This window comes from Polypterus senegalus, chromosome 16 (genome assembly GCF_016835505.1).
Source record: "Polypterus senegalus isolate Bchr_013 chromosome 16, ASM1683550v1, whole genome shotgun sequence".
NCBI lineage: Eukaryota > Metazoa > Chordata > Cladistia > Polypteriformes > Polypteridae > Polypterus > Polypterus senegalus.
The window spans coordinates 28,159,801-28,178,926 of record NC_053169.1 but is presented as its reverse complement, the minus strand read 5'-3'; positions in this window follow the sequence as shown (position 1 = coordinate 28,178,926).

Genomic DNA, 19,126 nt, shown 5'->3' with positions numbered 1-19,126 from the left:
CTGTATAGATGCTAATTATTGAAGGGTTACAAGGTCTCCGACATACTTGGTTTCACAAGAATGAACATCTACAGACAAAAACAGCTTTGTGTGGGAGACAAGCTAGTCACTCACTTCAATGAGAAATCTCAGAATTACACTTAATTTATGTAGTAAATGCACACAACAAACAAAGCACGACATTAGCATTATCAATTTGTTTTATTTAATTTCTTAAGTCATTGTGAAGCCATCTGTGTGTTCACAACTTTAATTCACTTTATCTGTTACAGATTTATGATGGCAGAATGGCAGCCTACTCCTGCCATATACTGTATACCTATAGTCTCTCATAACAGGCCAACTTAGCATCACCAACACACTTGTTTAGTATGTAGCAGGAAAACTGAGTACACAGAGAAATCTTCTATGGGTGTGAGAGAATAGGCAAGTTCAGGTATTGATCAGGCTAGAAAACAAATCTGAGTCTGGATCCGGGACACAGCAGCTCTTATCTGTTGCACATTCTCATAAAGGAAAGAACCGGGACATTAAAAGATCAAATCAGAATAAAAGAGTATGCACCTGAAATAGGGTTATCATTAATATTTGTAGCTTTAAGGGGAAGACAGTGAGTTCACAATGTCAGTGTCAAAGTACAACACTTCTAGAGACACACTCTGAGAAACGTCATCCAATTCAGGGCAGAGTATGTCGTAGCAATATTTAGTACAAGGCTGAAAGTAACCATGAAAGAGGCCCACTCAGGTACATACCCACACTCTCACATGCTGGGGCAAAATTGGAGGCATGAATTAAATTTAGTTGCACATTTTTTGGGTATATGGGAGCAGGGGCTCCCGAATTCTCATAGAAAACCCTGTGCAAAAACTAAACACAGACAAAAAGCAGATGTAAGATTCAAGTCCAGGGTACTAGTGCAGTGCTAACCACTAGGCCACCATACTGAACTAGATACATGCTTCCTCATCTTTCAAAGAGAAAAAAAATATGAAGTGAATTTTGTAGAATATGTTTACTTATTTAGTGTAAGTCATGTAAAGAAGCTTGAACTCGACATTATTAAGTCTTTGCTAAAAAAAAAGTCTTAATATTATTAGCTTCTCAAACTATATATGTTATGGCCAAAACCCGAAGTTCAGCCAATTCAGGAATTGGCTGGCCATTTTGCATTTTGGCCAAGAGGTGGGGCCAAAGTCCGAATTACTAGAAATGACCAGTGTATATGCTACTTTGGCTGGCCATTTCGCGAAATGGTGAGAACTCCCTGGCCAAAATTCAATGTGCTGATATAAGACTGTCCGCTCAAGGTGCAAAGATGCTTAAAAATTTCAGATACATATTCAGAAGTGAGTTTTCCATTCTGCACAAGAAACTGCTCAAGGCAGGTCTTGTTCAGAAAGTGGACGCCACTAGAGACGGCCTTCCCCTTGCCCAAACACTAACCTTAAGGCTTAAGGTCAAATAAATAGGTCCCTGATGTTAATTCACTATTTTAGAGCTAAAATTATAACAGAAATATGAAACCTACTTATTAACCTAATCTTAATTATTGTGAAACAACCAAGTGGCGTCCGCTTTCTGAACAAGAGCTGCCAAGGCTACGCTCGATGCAATTGCACTATTAAATGCACAACAAATCGCTGCTCATGCCTTTTTTCTTCCATCCTTGACCGATCAACCCATGCTATTTTGCAAACTGGCTAGCCAAATCCCGAAATCAAGGAAAAGATCGGACATCGGCCGGTCAGTTTACAGCGACATTGTCCATTTACCGATTTGGCTGGACACTTCCCGCTTTGGCCTATTTCGGATTTTGGCTGTAACATATACACAGTTCAGCCTGAAGTGATAGTCTTCACAACAAACTATTGAACATTACTGAAATACTCCTCAAATCATTCACATAAGTGAGTATAAGCTGCAAAGGGACTTATAACATCAAATGTTACTGAATTAGGCTTCTCAGTCCTCGCTAAGTTAAACTAAGCCCCTGTTTAACTGGGGTATTAATGCAAACCAAGATGTGGCCGAGTGGTCACCAGTGTCTCCATCGAAAAACAGGAGTTACATTAAATTTAATTAAATTCAGGGATGAATATTTGCTAGACTTTAACTATTTATGGGCCAGTAATTTTAACCTGCCAGCAGTGGTACAGAAAACTGTGCCTCCACGAAAAAGAGCAGAACAGTGACAGGAGTACAAGTTGAAAGACAGCAAAAAAAGGAAAGGAATCATGTAAGGAATGATGTGTATATTGTTATTTATAGCTGTATTTACTGTAAGTATGAATCTGTAAAATGCTTGTGACTATGTCTGCCTGTTTAACTAAGACCTTTCTAAACCATTTGTACCAGCACATTAATGTAGATGTTTTAACTTTATATTCTGATCTCTATAAGAATTTGCATATACAAAGTACTATTTGATAAATCAGATGTTTGCTAAAGACTTTTAATCAGCTTAACTATTTTCAGACCTTCAGATAATGGTGTAGGTGTGTTTAACAATGTGCTGTGATTGTTGTAAAGTGGAATACATCTTGACTGTTATGCAAATGAGCCTAATTTATTCACGGCCATTGCTTGGTCATTTCAGTCAGTCTTGCTGGGCTGCGCTGAGCAGAGCACACAATAGGAGGTCATAGTGGGTCGTGAAGTTGGTCGCAGTGAGTGACGCACTTAGGCAGGTTGCCTAAGCAATCGGCATTGCCACGCGATATATTCCTACTCCCATCTCCAAAGTGTTCAGCTCCCCAAGGGGGACCCCTCTCTGCACTTTGGCGATTTTCTTTAATTCACCCAAAGCCACCACGTGGGTCAGAAAGACACATACGAATAAGTGGGTCACAACATTAAAAGAATTTAGAGACATTGCAAAAAAGGATGTCCATCGTTTTGATTGTTAACTATGACTCACGACTACTACTTCTACTACTACTACATAGATTACTAGCAGGAGTACCCGGCATTGCCCGGGAATGTATAATGAATTTCCCAAATGAAAGAAACACAGCATGGAAATAGAATAAACATTTTTCTGATTCACATTTTATTGTAATAGGTAAATCAAGTGGTTATTCAGAGCCTTTGGATACACTATAATTTTTTTTTTCCTTGTGGTGCGAAAATGAACAAATTCTGAGGATTGCTCACTCTAGAACATGCTACGTAGAGTTGTCCATGTGAAAAGCATGGATTTTCCAAATTGATGCCTGCAACTTGCAGTGATTGCACTTGAGCCTTATTAATTGACATAGCAAAAGCCAAACGAACAGGAAATTGTAGCCGTTTGAAATCAAAGGGTAAATCATTCAGAATCAGCGGTATTCTTGGTATGAAAACATTTTCACATCTTGCACAACCTATTATGATAGTTGCTTCAATAATATGTATTGATATAAAAGTTGCTGGCATTTCAAGATGTGACTCTCTTCAGAAACTCTACTCATTAGTCGGTAAGCATAAAAGTCCATTGCACTGAGTTTCTTGCCAGCAACAGAGTTGCCCATAGATGGATCTGTTTATGGAATTCCAAAGTAATACCCATCTTCGCCTTGCCAAAAGATTATTGGATACTGAAGGGCATCATATGACCTGTGTGTGTCTGCCACACGCTGAAGACTTCTGTTACTTTTCTCAATGATAATGTCCCGCTTCCCAAAGTCATTGCCTACCATTATAATAGCAACCTCATCAAGTGTTGGAGCATTGAATCGTCGGTGATGCTCTCCCTGTGGCATTTTGTCAGCTCTTATGACAACTTTATAATCATCTGTTGACATATGCTGAAGTGCAGTCTTGAAAAAGGTGACATATGCATTGTTCTCATGAAGGAATCGTTCTAAATCCATCACAATGTCCAGTCTCACGTTTGGTATTCTGCTGTGTCTATGATGCGCTGTTGTGGAAATATCTCCCATGAAGTAGATCTGAAGGAACTCAACTGTCCCATCAGTTAATGAAAGTAATGATCCTATTGTATGGTAAACTTGACCTTGCACTTTGAATGTAGGCATGAACCCATCCTCTCATATTTGTTTAGTTGCACCAAAAGAAGTCATTTAAAAACAGGAATTGTACTTCCTGATGTTGTTCAAGAAATGCTTTGAAATTGGTGTCAATCCTGACATCAAAGATTGTAGAGGTTAAAGTGGACGAAGTAGAGATGGCAGTTTCACCTTCCCATTTGAGCAACACAATCCCGGTGACTCTCCTTTCCATTTTAGAGCTCTACAATGAACACAGATCTGATCCATTCGGCCAACAACAACGACAAGATTGTCATGATATGCAACCTCTCGGTTATATGCGAAAGCCATATTTTTAAAATCGTGCTGCATTTGTCCACGTGTTGCATCAGCAGCCCTTTGCCTGTTGGCAGACAGCCTGGTTTCCCTTTATTGAGATATTTCATCTGCCCTTGCATCAGACATTTTTCCCAACCAAACATACCCTATGACCTCCTCCTGGTCACAAAGGAGCCCCATGCCCAGTTTGGTGGCGATCGGACGCCCGGTACAGATTTGTATGGCGGACAAAAAAACATACATCGACTACAGCTTCCCTTCCCTTTCATCAGATGTTTCATCTGGTCTTGCATCAGCAGCCTTTCTCCTGTTGGTTTCCCTTTTTTGAGATGATTCATCCCAGCAGCCCTTTGCCTGTTGGCAGACAGCCTGGTTTCCCTTTCTTGAGATGTTTTAACCACTCTTGCATCAGACATTTTTCCGAACCAAACGTACCCCATGACCTCCTCCTGGTCACAAAGGAGCCCCATGCCCAGTTTGGTGGCGATCGGACGCCCGGTGCAGATTTGTATACATCAACTCTGCTTTATATATTAGATTTTCCCTAACACTGCAAAATGTACATAAGAAAAAAATACAATGATATCCAAAATACTAGATGAAAAGCACTATCCAGAGAACTGGCAAGATGTGTAAAAATATTAATAACATTATAATGCAAGTTTGACAAGCAAGAAGAGATGATTCAGCTAACTAAATAAGCTAGATGGACTAACAGCAAAACTGCCCCAATATCTCCTCCAAACATTTTTACCATAATGCCATTGCCCTAATCATTTGCTTGAAATGCATTGTGGCCTTTATTTCCACTAGTGACCTTGATTATGGCCAAGACACAGCCTTCTCTGTTCTGAACAAGAGAGACATTTAAGGTTGCTTCTTGTAATTTATTTATTGTCATACTCCTGGCAAGTTGAAAAATTATTGATGATTCATTGGAAGTTTTTTTAAGGTGGTATCCCCATTTTTAACCCAGAAACTTGTCTTAGGAAAAGTGAGACAAACAACATTATTTCAAAGTAGTTTACAATGCCCTTACCAGTGCCGCAAAATGATTTTAACATACTCTTAAAAAACCAAAACATTTCCACAACTACTGTGGGCAGATGGCTTCAGAAGTGTAACGTACAAAACTACTCAGTGGACTAGAATACAGTATGTTGTATAAAGACTTCACAGTATATCACATAAAAATGATTGTTTGAAACTCATACATTTGAAAATAACTATTAAATCAATAATGTGTTCTTTATTTACAGTAAATTATTTTCTTTTACAGAATAATATAACAAAGATGACTGAAATTTAAAAAGTAAAACATAAATATACTGTACTGTGCATTAAATTAGCCTACAATTAGGAACTGCCTCATGTAATTCCCTTTTTAGCACTTTACACAGCAGAACATTTTCAGACGACATGGCTTTTGTACACGGCACCACCATTCTTATCTGCCACACATTTTTTGTACCTGAAGACAGCTCAATGAACTGAACATCATTAGTATTCTCTGCACAGAGCAAATCCTCCATCCTTCAGGCCAGCAATGCAATATTATGGGATGACTGTTCACACACCTGCTATGTGGAAAAACTGGCATACTAAAATAATGAAATGCTGTAGAGAGGATTATAATGTTTGTTATGTGTGTATTGTTCCTAATGGGTGTCATTAATAATAGAAAGGCTCAGCAGTGTATAGCACTTCACACAATATACTCGAGCTTTAATTTGTCAGTAAATACTTCTATAATAAGTGTATAACTGACATTATTCTCATGTTACGGTGTTGCTGTAAGTATACAATCTGGGAAGAAAAATGAAAGTGAAATGCATTAGTCACTGTAATAGAGAATGCAATTTAATAAATGCTGCCATAAAATACTGCACTTTAGTTTCATGTATAATTTTTCAGTCAGTCTTTCATTGCTTCAAAAACTAAGCACAATGTGAGAAAATTCCTTGAACAATTTGTGACTATTTTACTCTATCAATAGTATAGAAATACACCAGAGATGTTGCCAACTTGGTCTTAATTTATGTAATTGCTGAAATGTCATTATATTCTGGTTATTCAAACCATTGATCAGCAGAATAAAATGTGACAAATGCAATTTTGTGTGCGATCCTGCAAAACATCATCCACTTATCACTGAAACATGGAATATTACTTGTTAGATTATTCCAGACGGGGTGCAGAGGATCTTTATAAACTTGCATTGGTAATGTAAGATGTCAGTCTCATCACTAATGTCAGGTCACAATTATCATAATACATTACATTTTCCTGCTAATATAGTCTTGATATGGGTTGGTGTACAGTGCCCTGATACATGACATTGAAAAGGATGACATCAAGAAGATGCATGTTTAACCAACTTTTAATTCTGTAGTTTTGTATAGCACTAGGGGGATGTATTACTTTTTAAACTGATTTTCATACTTGAACCTGTCCATATCCCTTACCCAGTAACCACAGTGAAGATATTAAGAAAGGGCAATATAGTACAAAGGAAATTAACTTTAATTTGCTTTAAAAGACAGCTTCCACTCCTAATAAACACTGCAGTATAACACAATATATACTGTCACACATACATGTTGGAGGGATATCTTCCAGGTTAATCTAAGTAAGAAATACCATCTCTGGACACCAGGGGGTGCAATCACTAACTCTTCTGTCTCCTGTTTCACCCACAGCTCCGGGAAGATGCCTAATCAGGGGAACTGACTCCTTCCCTTCTGGTCCATGAGCTATAAAAGCAGGGCACTCCTGGAAGGAGGCCTGTCATTTGTCAAACGAGCCACCTGCCCAATGGAGCTCTGACGACGAAGCCTGACCACTCTTTACAGCTATTATTTCTGTTAATGAGTTTAAAAATAAATATCAGTTAGACGATGCAACCATACCCAAACTTTCTACTGACTAATACTATGCATGGATCAGGGTACAATTTAGTAGATTCAGTGACAATGTCATGTATGGATAAGGCTCTCTAAAACCCCAATATACAGTAGCACATGCTTTGAGTATCAGTGAACATTGCACTTGCTGTAATTACTAAAAGCCTTTAAGGTCCCTACCTGAAAGTTGTCTCTTGGATTTACTTAATAATTGTATGCATGTATCCTAACATAAGTATGTTAGCTTCATAATTCACACTTATTTTCTTCAGTTCTGGTTACAACTTTGTGTAGCATATTATTGTGTTGTGGTAAGTTTCACCCTAAATGAAAGTCTGAATTATTTGTTTTAGTTGTAGATGGATGTCTTTGTATTAACTAAATTATATACATTACATTAGTTTTGACTTGTGTTTTTAAAAGTTAGTATATCTGACGTGTTCTCCCCACAGTTTTTCTCCAGACAGTGCAGTTTTCTTGTCTCATCTCTAAGAATATGCATGTTAGGTTGACCCCATGCATTAAGAAAGGCTTAAAATAGATTGGTGGTTGTTAAAAATTACGTTTGCAATGAAATACAATAAATTTAAAGAAAATAACAAATAAATTAGTTACTTATCTCGTTAAATGCTCATTAATTTATGTCTGTTTTCTGAGCCTGCCTTTTCTTTTACAAAGGTTTTAGGGAGTCTCATTCCATCCTGGCAGCATTGTGCAAAAGGCAAACACAATTTAGATCCTAAACTATTCGTTCACATTGCACACTCACATATAAACCCCCAGTCATGTATACCACAAAAAGTTGGATGAGTTATTTTAACACTTAACATCTCTGGGATGTGAGTGGATCAGAGTATGCAGAAAAGATCAAGAAACAATGGAAAATTGACCAAGAATGAAGCTCTGACCCCTGGACCTGTGAAGCAGCAGTGATAGCAGTTAGCACTGTGTCAATCCTGGTAAAGTACTCTCTGTTTTAAAAATCATTGCACTATGTATGCATTTATTCATAGATATAATGGAGAAAGAAATAACAGTAGTACAGAACAATTAAGCATTTTAAAGGAAGTATGGGTGCGGCCTGGACCAATAAATTGAGTAATATTGTTTTGTGAGTATGTACAGTGCATCCGGAAAGTATTCACAGCGCATCACTTTTTCCACATTTTGTTATGTTATCGCCACATTCCAAAATGGATTAAATTCATTTATTTCCTCAGACGTCTACACACAACACCCCATAATGACAACGTGAAAAAAGTTTACTTGAGATTTTTGCAAATTTATTAAAAATAAAAAAATTGAGAAAGCACATGTACATAAGTATCCACAGCCTTGGCCATGAAGCTCAAAATTGGGCTCAGGTGCATCCTGTTTCCCCTGATCCTCCTTGAGATGTTTCTGCAGCTTAATTGGAGTCCACCTGTGGTAAATTCAGTTGATTGGACATGATTTGGAAAGGCACACACCTGTCTATAGAAGGTCCCACAGTTGACAGTTCATGTCAGAGCACAAACCAAGCATGAAGTCAAAGGCATTGTCTGTAGACCTCCAAGACAGGATTGTCTCGAGGCACAAATCTGGGGAAGGTTACAGAAAAAGTTCTGCTGCTTTGAAGGTCCCAATGAGCACAGTGGCCTCCATCATCCGTAAGTGGAAGAAGTTTGAAAACACCAGGACTCTTCCTAGAGCTGGCTGACCATCTAAACTGAGCGATCGGGGGAGAAGGACCTTAATCAGGGAGGTGACCAAGAACCAGATGGTCACTCTGTCAGAGCTCCAGAGGTCCTCTGTGGAGAGAGGAGAACCTTCCAGAAGGACAACCATCTCTGCAGCAATCCACCAATCAGGGCTGTATGGTAGAGTGGCCAGACGGAAGCCACTCCTTAGTAAAAGGCATATGGCAGTCCGCCTGGAGTTTGCCAAAAGGCACCTGAAGGACTCTCAGACCATGAGAAACAAAATTCTCTGGTCTGATGAGACAAAGATTGAACTCTTTGGTGTGAATGCCAGGTGTCATGTTTGGAGAAAACCAGGCACCGCTCATCACCAGGCCAATACCATCCCTAAAGTGAAGCATGGTGGTGGGAGCATCATGCTGTGGTGATGTTTTTCAGCGGCAGGAACTGGGAGACTAGTCAGGATAAAGGGAAAGATGACTGCAGCAAAGTACAGAGACATCCTGGATGAAAACCTGCTCCAGAGCGCTCTTGACCTCAGACTGGGGCGACGGTTCATCTTTCAGCAGGACAACGACCCTAAGCACACAGCCAAGATATCAAAGTAGTAGCTTCAGGACAACTCTGTGAATGTCCTTGAGTGGCCCAGCCAGAGCCCAGACTTGAATCTGATTGAACATCTCTGGAGAGATCTTAAAATGGCTGTGCACCGACGCTTCCCATCCAACCTGATGGAGCTTGAGAGGTGCTGCAAAGAGGAATGGGCGAAACTGGCCAAGGATAGGTGTGCCAAGCTTGTGGCATGATATTCAAAAAGACTTGAGGCTGTAATTGCTGCCAAAGGTGCATTGATAAAATATTGAGCAAAGGCTGTGAATACTTATGTACATGTGATTTCTCAGTTTTTATATTTTTAATAAATTTGCAAAAACCTCAAGTAAACTTTTTTTCACATTGCTATTATGGGGTGTTGTGTTTAGAATTCTGAGGAAAAAAATGAATTTAATCAATTTTGGAATAAGGCTGTAACATAACAAAATGTGGAAAAAGTGAAGCGCTGTGAATACTTTCCGGATGCACTGTATGTACTTAAACCAATGAGGCTGGTGTAGTATTTAGTAAGTACACCCCATGGGCCCTGTTGAATTTTTCAACATATTTGGGGAAACAGTAGATCTTAAAACAGTGCCTACGGATAAAGGTAATATACTTGAATTAATGACACATAAATTTTGACAAGATGTATTCATTCTCATAATCTAAATTAACAAAAAAGCAGAAGCATGGAAGAATTAAGTACAGCCCTACATTCATCACCACGTCAGACCATAAAATTAGAATCAGATAATCCAGATTAGGTGCCAATGATTAGAATCTCTTTAGGGAGTATGGAAGTGGAAGCTGTGTCATTTAAACCGCAGATATGTAGAGTCTGGCATTCTCTTTACTAATGACGTGTGTGGTGTCATCAAGCCAAGATCAAAAGGGCTCTCAAAGGCCCCACAGAAAGAAGCACATATTAACATTAAATAATTAAAAATACTTCAAATGCTCCAATATAGAAAATAATAACCACAAGCCAAGGAACAAACCCTGGTTGTAACACAACATAAAGTCCCCAGCCCAACCCAGAGAGCTACTGTAGGTGACCAGAGAAAGGAGTATGTTAAGTTGTCTCTCAATGATTTTGAGACATCAAGAAGATTGGCAGTGGACCAGCATGTTTATTTTTCAGAGGTATTAATACATTTTTGCCAGCTTCTGAAACATCACTGAACCATTCCTCATAGATAGCAATATTTTTTCCTAATTTTAAATAAAGCAAGACATCTTGCTGAGCTATAAAAGGTGGGTTAGGATTCTTCCAACCAAGTAAGATCAAATGACAAGCAAACAGTGTGGTAACAGTAAGATGTCTCATTGGACTCATCAGATGATACCCTAAATCAGGGGTTCCCAACTCCAGTCCTTGAGGGCCCCAGTGGCTGCAAGTTTTCATTCTAACCCTTTTCTTAATTAGTGACCTGTTTTTGCTTCTAATTAAACATAGCTAAAGTTAGGCCTCTTATATCATTGAAAGATGCGGAGAAATTAATTCACGCTTTTGTTTTCAGTAGACTAGATTACTGTAACGCACTCCTCTCAGGACTACCCAAAAAAGACATCAATCATTTGCAACGAGTGCAGAATGCCGCTGCTAGAATCCTAACTGGTAAAAGAAAATCCGAACACATTTCTCCAGTTTTGATGTCACTACACTGGTTGCCTGTGTCATTCAGGATTGACTTTAAAATACTGCTTATGGTTTATAAAGCCTTAAATAATCTCGCTCCATCTTATATATCGGAATGCCTGACACGTTATATTTCAAATCGTAACCTTAGATCTTCAAATGAGTGTCTCCTTAGAATTCCAAAAGCTACACTTAAAAGAAGTGGTGAGGCGGCCTTCTGCTGTTATGCACCTAAAATCTGGAATAGCCTGCCAATAGGAATTCGCCAGGCAAATACAGTAGAGCACTTTAACACACTGTTGAAAACACATTACTTTAACATGGCCTTCTCCTAACTTCACTTTAACTTAATACTGATACTCTGTATGTTCAATTCTTCATAATAACTATTCACAGTGGCTCCAAAATCCATACTGACCCCAACTCTCTCTTCTGTTTCTTTTTCCGGTTTCTTTGTGGTGGCAGCCTGCGCCACCACCACCTACTCAAAGCATCATGATGCTCCAACATTGATGGACTGAAAGCCAGAAGTCTACGTGACCATCATCATCAGGTCCTTCGATGAAAACGCAAAATACAAAGAGGACTGTTTGATTTATGTTAGGTAGATTGCACGGAGGGGACTGGGCGGTCTCTTGGTCTGGAACCCCTACAGATTTTATTTTTTTCTCCAGCCTTTGGAGTTTTTTTTTGTTTTTTCTGTCTACCCTGGCCATCGGACCTTACTCTTATTCTATGTTAATTAATGTTGACTTATGTTTATTTTTTATTGTGTCTTCTATTTCTCTATTCATTTTGTAAAGCACTTTGAGCTACATTTTTTTTGTATGAATATGTGCTATATAAATAAATGTTAATTGATTGATTGATTGTTGGCACCCTGCCCAGGATTGGTTCCTGCCTTGTGCCCTGTGTTAGGTGGGATTGGCTCCAGCAGACCCCCGTGACCCTGTGTTTGGATTCAACGGGTTGGAAAATGGATGGATGGATGGAAACAGGTCACTAATTAAGAAAAGGGTTAAAATGAAAACCTGCAGCCACTGGGGCCCACCAGGACTGAAGTTGGGGACCCCTGCTCTAAATAATATTGTTGAATGATTCAAGGTAACTTGATCCAGACTTGTCTGACACACAAGCAAATGTTTGTCTGAATTTGATCTAAGGGTATGGTGTTTCTCAAGCATATTTGTTTGGCAAGACAGATATTTGACAACATGGTTTGAGTCTTACCGTAGATATATTTTGGATAATCCTGTTTAAGTTACTGTAGAGTTTTAAACTTGCACATTGTAAAAGAAATGTGTTACTCATTACTCAGTTCTCATTTTTTACTCAGATCAGATTTGCCTGTCTTGACGGTTCACATTCATGAGTACATGTGACCTGTGTCTAACTGTAATGTGAATGCATCTGTCCGCTGAATTGACACACATGCACATGTTGATACGCTTCTGCACAAGTCATCTGTGTCACCAACAACAAAAACCATCATATTTGTGAGATGACTCGTGGTATTAAAACTGACAAAACAAATGCGCTAATTGTTAGTGTAGGGCGCAGTGGTAGTGCTGCTGCCTCGCAGTTAGGAGACCTGGATTCGCTTCCCGGGTCCTCCCTGTGTGGAGTTTGCATGTTCTCCCTGTGTCTGCGTGGGTTTCCTCCGGGTGCTCTGGCTTCCTCCCACAGTCCACAGACATGCAGGTTAGGTACATTGGCGATTCTATATTGTCCCTAGTGTGTGCTTGGTGTGTGGATGTACTATATGTGTGTTGGCGCCCTGCCCAGGGTTTGTTTCCTGCCTTGCGCCCTGTGTTGGCTGGGATTGGCTCCAGCAGACCCCCGTGACCCTGTAGTTAGGATATAGCAGGTTGGATAATGAATAGTTAGTGTACGCATCACATTTTATTCTGGAGGACGGCAAACAGTTCGTCAGCTACACATGAATAGGTCAAGAAGGTGAAAAAAAAGTCAGACAGCTAGTTTTTGCTGTTTTCACAGGTATTGCTTGTCTCAACCATGAAAGGAACCAATAATGGTGTGACCGTGACTGTTGTCTCAGCTGTAGCTCTCCTCCATTGTTGTTTTGCCACAGTGCCGGTGCTGGCGTAAAGGCAAAAAATAAAAAACACTTGAATTCCGATCTGAATGTTCTCAGTTGAGGATGTCTGAAGCAATTAAGAGTAACATCTTGGCCTGAAAATGCCTCCCACATTACTATCACATTTCAAGGATTACTGGTTTATTTTATTTCCAGTCACGCCATGCTCCACATGCCCTTTTTCCTTCATAGATCTCTGTCACTGCCATCTTTGCACATTCTTCTACATCACCACTAATCCACTTTCAGCTGATGTACTGACTTAGTTTTACACTTCTTCATGGCATTCTCTGTTCTATGTAAAATTCCTGGTGACTGTGTATTTTCTGACTATAATTTGCTGTACATCTTAATTTATTAATATTCATCAATTTAACTTTTAGCCCTGTTCCTCTTTGACTGTATATATGACCACCTGACTAACTCCTATGCATTCCTCCACTCTGATCCTTAATCTTTTTGTAGCTTCTAAGATATTTACTTGAAACGCTATTAAAAGAATAAACTGCCTCATCTAAGACAAAATAAGTGCATTTTAATGTTCTCATATTAAAGGAATAAAAATGCACAATTCTAATGTAAATTGTTCCCGAGTCGCTTTGTTTTTCTTCCTCATTTCTTCTTTCCTGCATTTACAGGATTTCCTTTTTGTCTTCATAATACAGTAAATATTTTTCTACTGCCCCATTTTTACTATTTTTTTTCGAATGGGGGTATCAGTTGCAGTATCATTTATCTGCCTTCTTTGCACCTCAAGTTGGAAAGTAATTTCATCTACCTCTCTCGTGTTCAATATGCTGTGTACAGTTACGTAAATAAGGTATGTCAACTTCTTGGCTAAGCAATTATGACTTACGGAATGACTTTTTTCAACAACGATTTCTGTATATAAGACAAGTTGAGTTTTATCCCAAAAAATACAAAATGTGAAATTGTGATCCTCTAAGATGTGGGTCTCAAATATATGCCTGTTAGAAATTAAAATCAAAATTAGCTTTTGTTTTAAAAATTATATTTTGTAAAATTATTTAGTTTTTTTAAAAAAGCTTTAGAATCCATAATATTAAGGTAAACTGAAATTATGCTCAATTTTAAATAATGGACACTGGATGTGTAGGGGCAGTGGCAGCACTCATCACTGTACCACACTGGCCCCCATTGGAATATGTTTCTATACAAAAGGACAATAAGGAAAACAAAAGGTAACATGTGCAATAAAGATAAACTGCTGTGCAAATGTGTAGTACTAATACAAATGTCAAAAAAAAACACTAAAAGGTGGCATGCAGTATTTATTAAAAAAAAAAACCAGAAACACCAATACATGACAATAAAGAAAATTGCTTTTCTTAATTTAGATATAAAGAAGGTAATGTAAAAAATTAATCTACAGTTATTAGAACTCTCCCAATACAGAACAGTACATATGGTGTTTTAAATATTTTATTTACCACATACCAGTCTTGCACATCTGATATTCTTCTTTTTTAAAATGTAATGAAATTTGATTGATTCCCCTCTTTATATCCCTGGATGTGCTGCCTACTGCTTTTCTGTAATGAGATGAATGGATGTTCTTTGTTGCTAATTTTAGAAGAGTCCTGGTCCCTATCAATCATGATTTGTATTGAGCTTAAATAGTTCATAGTCACAATAAAATAAGAAAACAGCATAAGAATCGCTAGTAAGTTTCAGAGGACTGGTTAACAATATACCAACATGTATGCAATATTACAGTCAATTCAATCTGATTCAGAGGTGTAGGTGAGTAGATCAAGTAAACACTCATTCCCAGGTGCAGATCTCAGTAGTAAGTGCTGGTCTTTTCTGAGGTCATTGCAGATTTTGTTTAATGCTGATGGTGCTTGTAGAATTACAGATGGATTCTTTTCACTTAACCTCTCACCAAAATCTTGACATCATTGTTCAGTAATGGAATTGGTCTTACAGATATCTGTTTTTTTGGTCTTTTATTTTACTTACAAAAACTGTGCTTTATGCCTGGAATAATGGCCTGAGCAGAAGATTTTCATGTTTATATTCATTGACCACAGTCAGAATTAACAGACATAGTTTATTACCTTTTAATTAAATTCTACTGAATACCCACCTGGTTCCTGAAGTTTTCCTGCTTGGCTAGGATGTTGTAGCATTTTGAATCTCAGAAGACATCAAAGGTCTATCTAGGTCCTTTATACGTGGTTACCATAAATCTTACAGTAATCCTTGAATATGTTACTTATTTCATTAAGTTCAGTAACTCCTTTTTCTTAAGTATTTGTGGGGCCAGAATCCTGTTTGTATTTTTCAATAAGAATGTTCTGGCTTAAGTGTTAGTTTCTATTTTTCTTTTCCAATCAGTAGGATGAATTTGGTTTGTACTGTAAGCATCTCTCTGTGCATGTTTTAACCAGGCAAGAATGTCATTTGTGAGGATTTCATACTTCACACAAAATTAAATTACCACATTCTGCCTAAACAACATATTTTGTCAGCCATTTCCTTGCATTTGACTTTGAGCACTTGAAGTGGGAGGATATCTTGATTTATTGAGGCATGAGATGATATATGGATTTACCAGTTAGGGCCCCACATAAATCTCAATTCAATTATGAACAATGTTTTATTGTTCAGTATTTATAAATGACTAGCTGTGTAAGCCTGTTCTGTAAAAAGCTCAGGTTTCTAGAAACTACTGAAATCGTCAGAAAAAAACCTGAAATGTAGAGATGTCAGGTAATTGAAAGGAATTATTCTGGGCGTCTCTCTCCTAGGAGGTTTTGTTTGCTGACGTGCTCGCATTGTTTGTGTATTAGCGGCTAAGCGACTTTGTCTTTCTTCGGAGATTTTGTTTTGTTGACATACTCACATCGGTTGTGTATTAATGGTGGGAGGAAAAGTAAAAGCCGTTTTGCCGATGTGCTCGCCTCGCTTCTGCAGTAGTGGCTAAGCGAGTGCCTTTCTTTGAAGGTTTTGTTTTGCCGAAATGCTGGCTTCACTTGCATATTCTCCGAGGTGGAACCCTTACTCTGGCTCCACCTCTCACTTCCAGGCCGGACAGACACACACACTTCCATGCATAGACGTTTATACATAAGATTATTTAATGAAGGATAATGCCTTATTATGGATGTTTTTGATGACTAATGCTTTTTAAGTATTTGAGTTGTAACTATGCCTAATCCAGTCTGCTTTGAAAATTGTCTGAATTAAGATTATTGACTTCAGCCACATAACGTGACACCTGTTGCCCTAGGTATTCATTTAATTTTATTTTTATTTATATGGAATTTGCTAAACATAACAAGATGAACTCATCTTTGTTGTGTCACAGTGTCTGAAATGGCATCGACAAGGTTCTAAGTGTACCACTGCAGCATTTGCATTTGTCAGCAGCTGGCATCTGTGCCAGAGGTATGGTGCAGTTCTGCTTCAGTGACAAGTGTCTATACAAGTTGCAGTGTGAAAAGGAGCATTTTTAAGTCAGATTAGCAGTGTTTTATACTGATCATTTTGTGACCCAAAAAAGGGACTGAGAGTCCACAGATTGTGAACTACTGAGACTTTGCTTGAACTGCAGTCAAAATGTTACAGTGCCTTGCACTGTATCTGAAGGCCCGGCTGTTGGATAAACCGTCCTTGCCATCTGGAACCGGCGAAACATCAACCCCGCGTTGTGCCGACCTCACCCCCGCGTCTCGTAGGAGCGGCGCGCTGCTGACCTCGGTGGATTTCAGCTATGCAGGCGGGGGTTCAAGGCCAGAGCACCTCCATCGGCACAGGCGAGCATTTCAGAACCGGTTTAACCCTCTCCGCGTCCCCATTTCGCCTTCAGCACCTGGTGATGTATTAGTAGTAGGTGATTCTATCGTTAGAAACCTTAATGTCGCATGCCCTAATGCAAAATCGTTTGTTTCTTGTTTTCCTGGTACTCGTATCCGAGATGTAATGAAACGTGCGCCAGCAGTCTACGAGAAACACAAGGAGAGGGCAGTTGGATCAATCGTCTTGCATGCCGGCGTAAACGATATAAGGCACCGACAATCAGAAATCCTGAAGGCTGACTTCGCAGCTTTGATTAAAGACACGAAGGAGAGGACCCCATCGGCAAAGATCTTCGTTTCGGGTCCACTACCTCTCGTCAGACGATCCAACGAGTACTACAGTCGTCTGCTAGGGTTGAACAACTGGCTACAGGGTTTCTGCAAGAAGAAGGATGTCGGTTTCATCAACAATTGGAATCTCTTTTGGAAAGGCCGCGTCTCTTCAAGCGTGATGGCCTGCATCCGAACAGTTTCGGCGCCGGGTCCTCTCCGAAAACATATCGAAGGTAATTCGTTTTCTTGACTATCTATCTCTGCTCTTAACCCCTTCCGAAATAATACTGCTGTGCCAGGACATGATGAATGTTTAATAGAGTCTTCCGTTAAAGTGCACACCATTAATACTGTAATAAGCAATCTCAATGCACGTAGAAAACCTAGGAAATACGGCATAAACTCCAATAATCTAATTAAAATCACTATTTTAGAGGAACAATGTATTAAAACTATAAAAACAGATTAAGCAAAAAATACACACAGAGCGGCTCTAATAATAATAATTTAGTTCCTATTCCAAATAACAATAACGCACATAGTACTCATCTCTGCACCTCGAAACATTAAATATGGCACTATTAAATGTTAGAGCTTTAACTAACAAAACGTTTTTTATCAACGATCTTATTAGTGATAAAAAATAGATCTTATTGCACTAAATGAAACATGGCTTAATTCAGATGCGTGCAGTTTTAATCGAATCTGCCTCCGGATTACAGTTTTACTCATGCAAACCGCCAGGGAAAAAGGGGGGGCGGATTGGCTAACATTTACTCGAGCCGATTAAAATGTAAAGATGTCAGTTTTGGTAAGTTCAAGTCCTTTGAGTATCTCGCCGTTGTTATTCATGGAGATTCTCAAGTTCTAGTACTATCCGTGTATAGACCTCCTAAATATAACGCGTCGTTTTTTGAGGAATTCTCTGACTTAATGTCAATTTTAATTACTAACTATGACACACTCCTAATAGTTGGCGACTTTAATTTTCATATAGATAATCAGTGTGATCTAAAAGTAAAAGAATTTATGAACCTCCTGGATTCTTTTGATTTGAGACAACTCATAAATCAGCCTACACATAAAGCAGGTCATACATTAGACTTAGTGATTACTAAAGGACTGAAAGTTGATATAAAACAGATCATTGATATTGGTCTATCAGACCATTTTCTTCTACTTTTTAATATAGAAATAATGATAAAAACACTCATGAGAAGCATATTGTTAAAAAACGCTTCTTTGATTCGGCAGCAGCTTTAAAACTTACAAACATTTTAAGCAATCAGTCCGTTTATAGTGCCAGCTATAATAGCGAGGACAATGTAAATAGTAAGGTGGAAAGATTTAATTCTAAAGTGAGAGCTGCTGTTGACATAGTTGCACCTGAAAAGACAGTGAAAAAATCTTCTAGCATTGTTATACCATGGAAGACCCAAAGAGTGTCTGATTTAAAGAGAACATGCCGTAGAGCTGAGCGTCAATGGAGGAAGACTAAACTTACTATCCACCACGAAATATTAAAAGTCAAAATAACAGAATACAATAACACTGTCCGTCTTGAGAGACGCTGCTATTTCTCAAGATTATAAATAACAATGCTAGTAATCCCAGAGTCTTATTTTCAACAATTGATCGCCTACTAAACCCAGGTAGCTCAAAGGAATGCCTCCTAAGTGCTTCCAGTGAAACCTGTGAGGCTGTCGCTGTATTTTCAATCAAAAATTAATGATATTAGAAATAACATAGTATATCTCCCCAACACTAAGGATCCCCTAAACCCCAGCATCCTGTTATAAACAAATT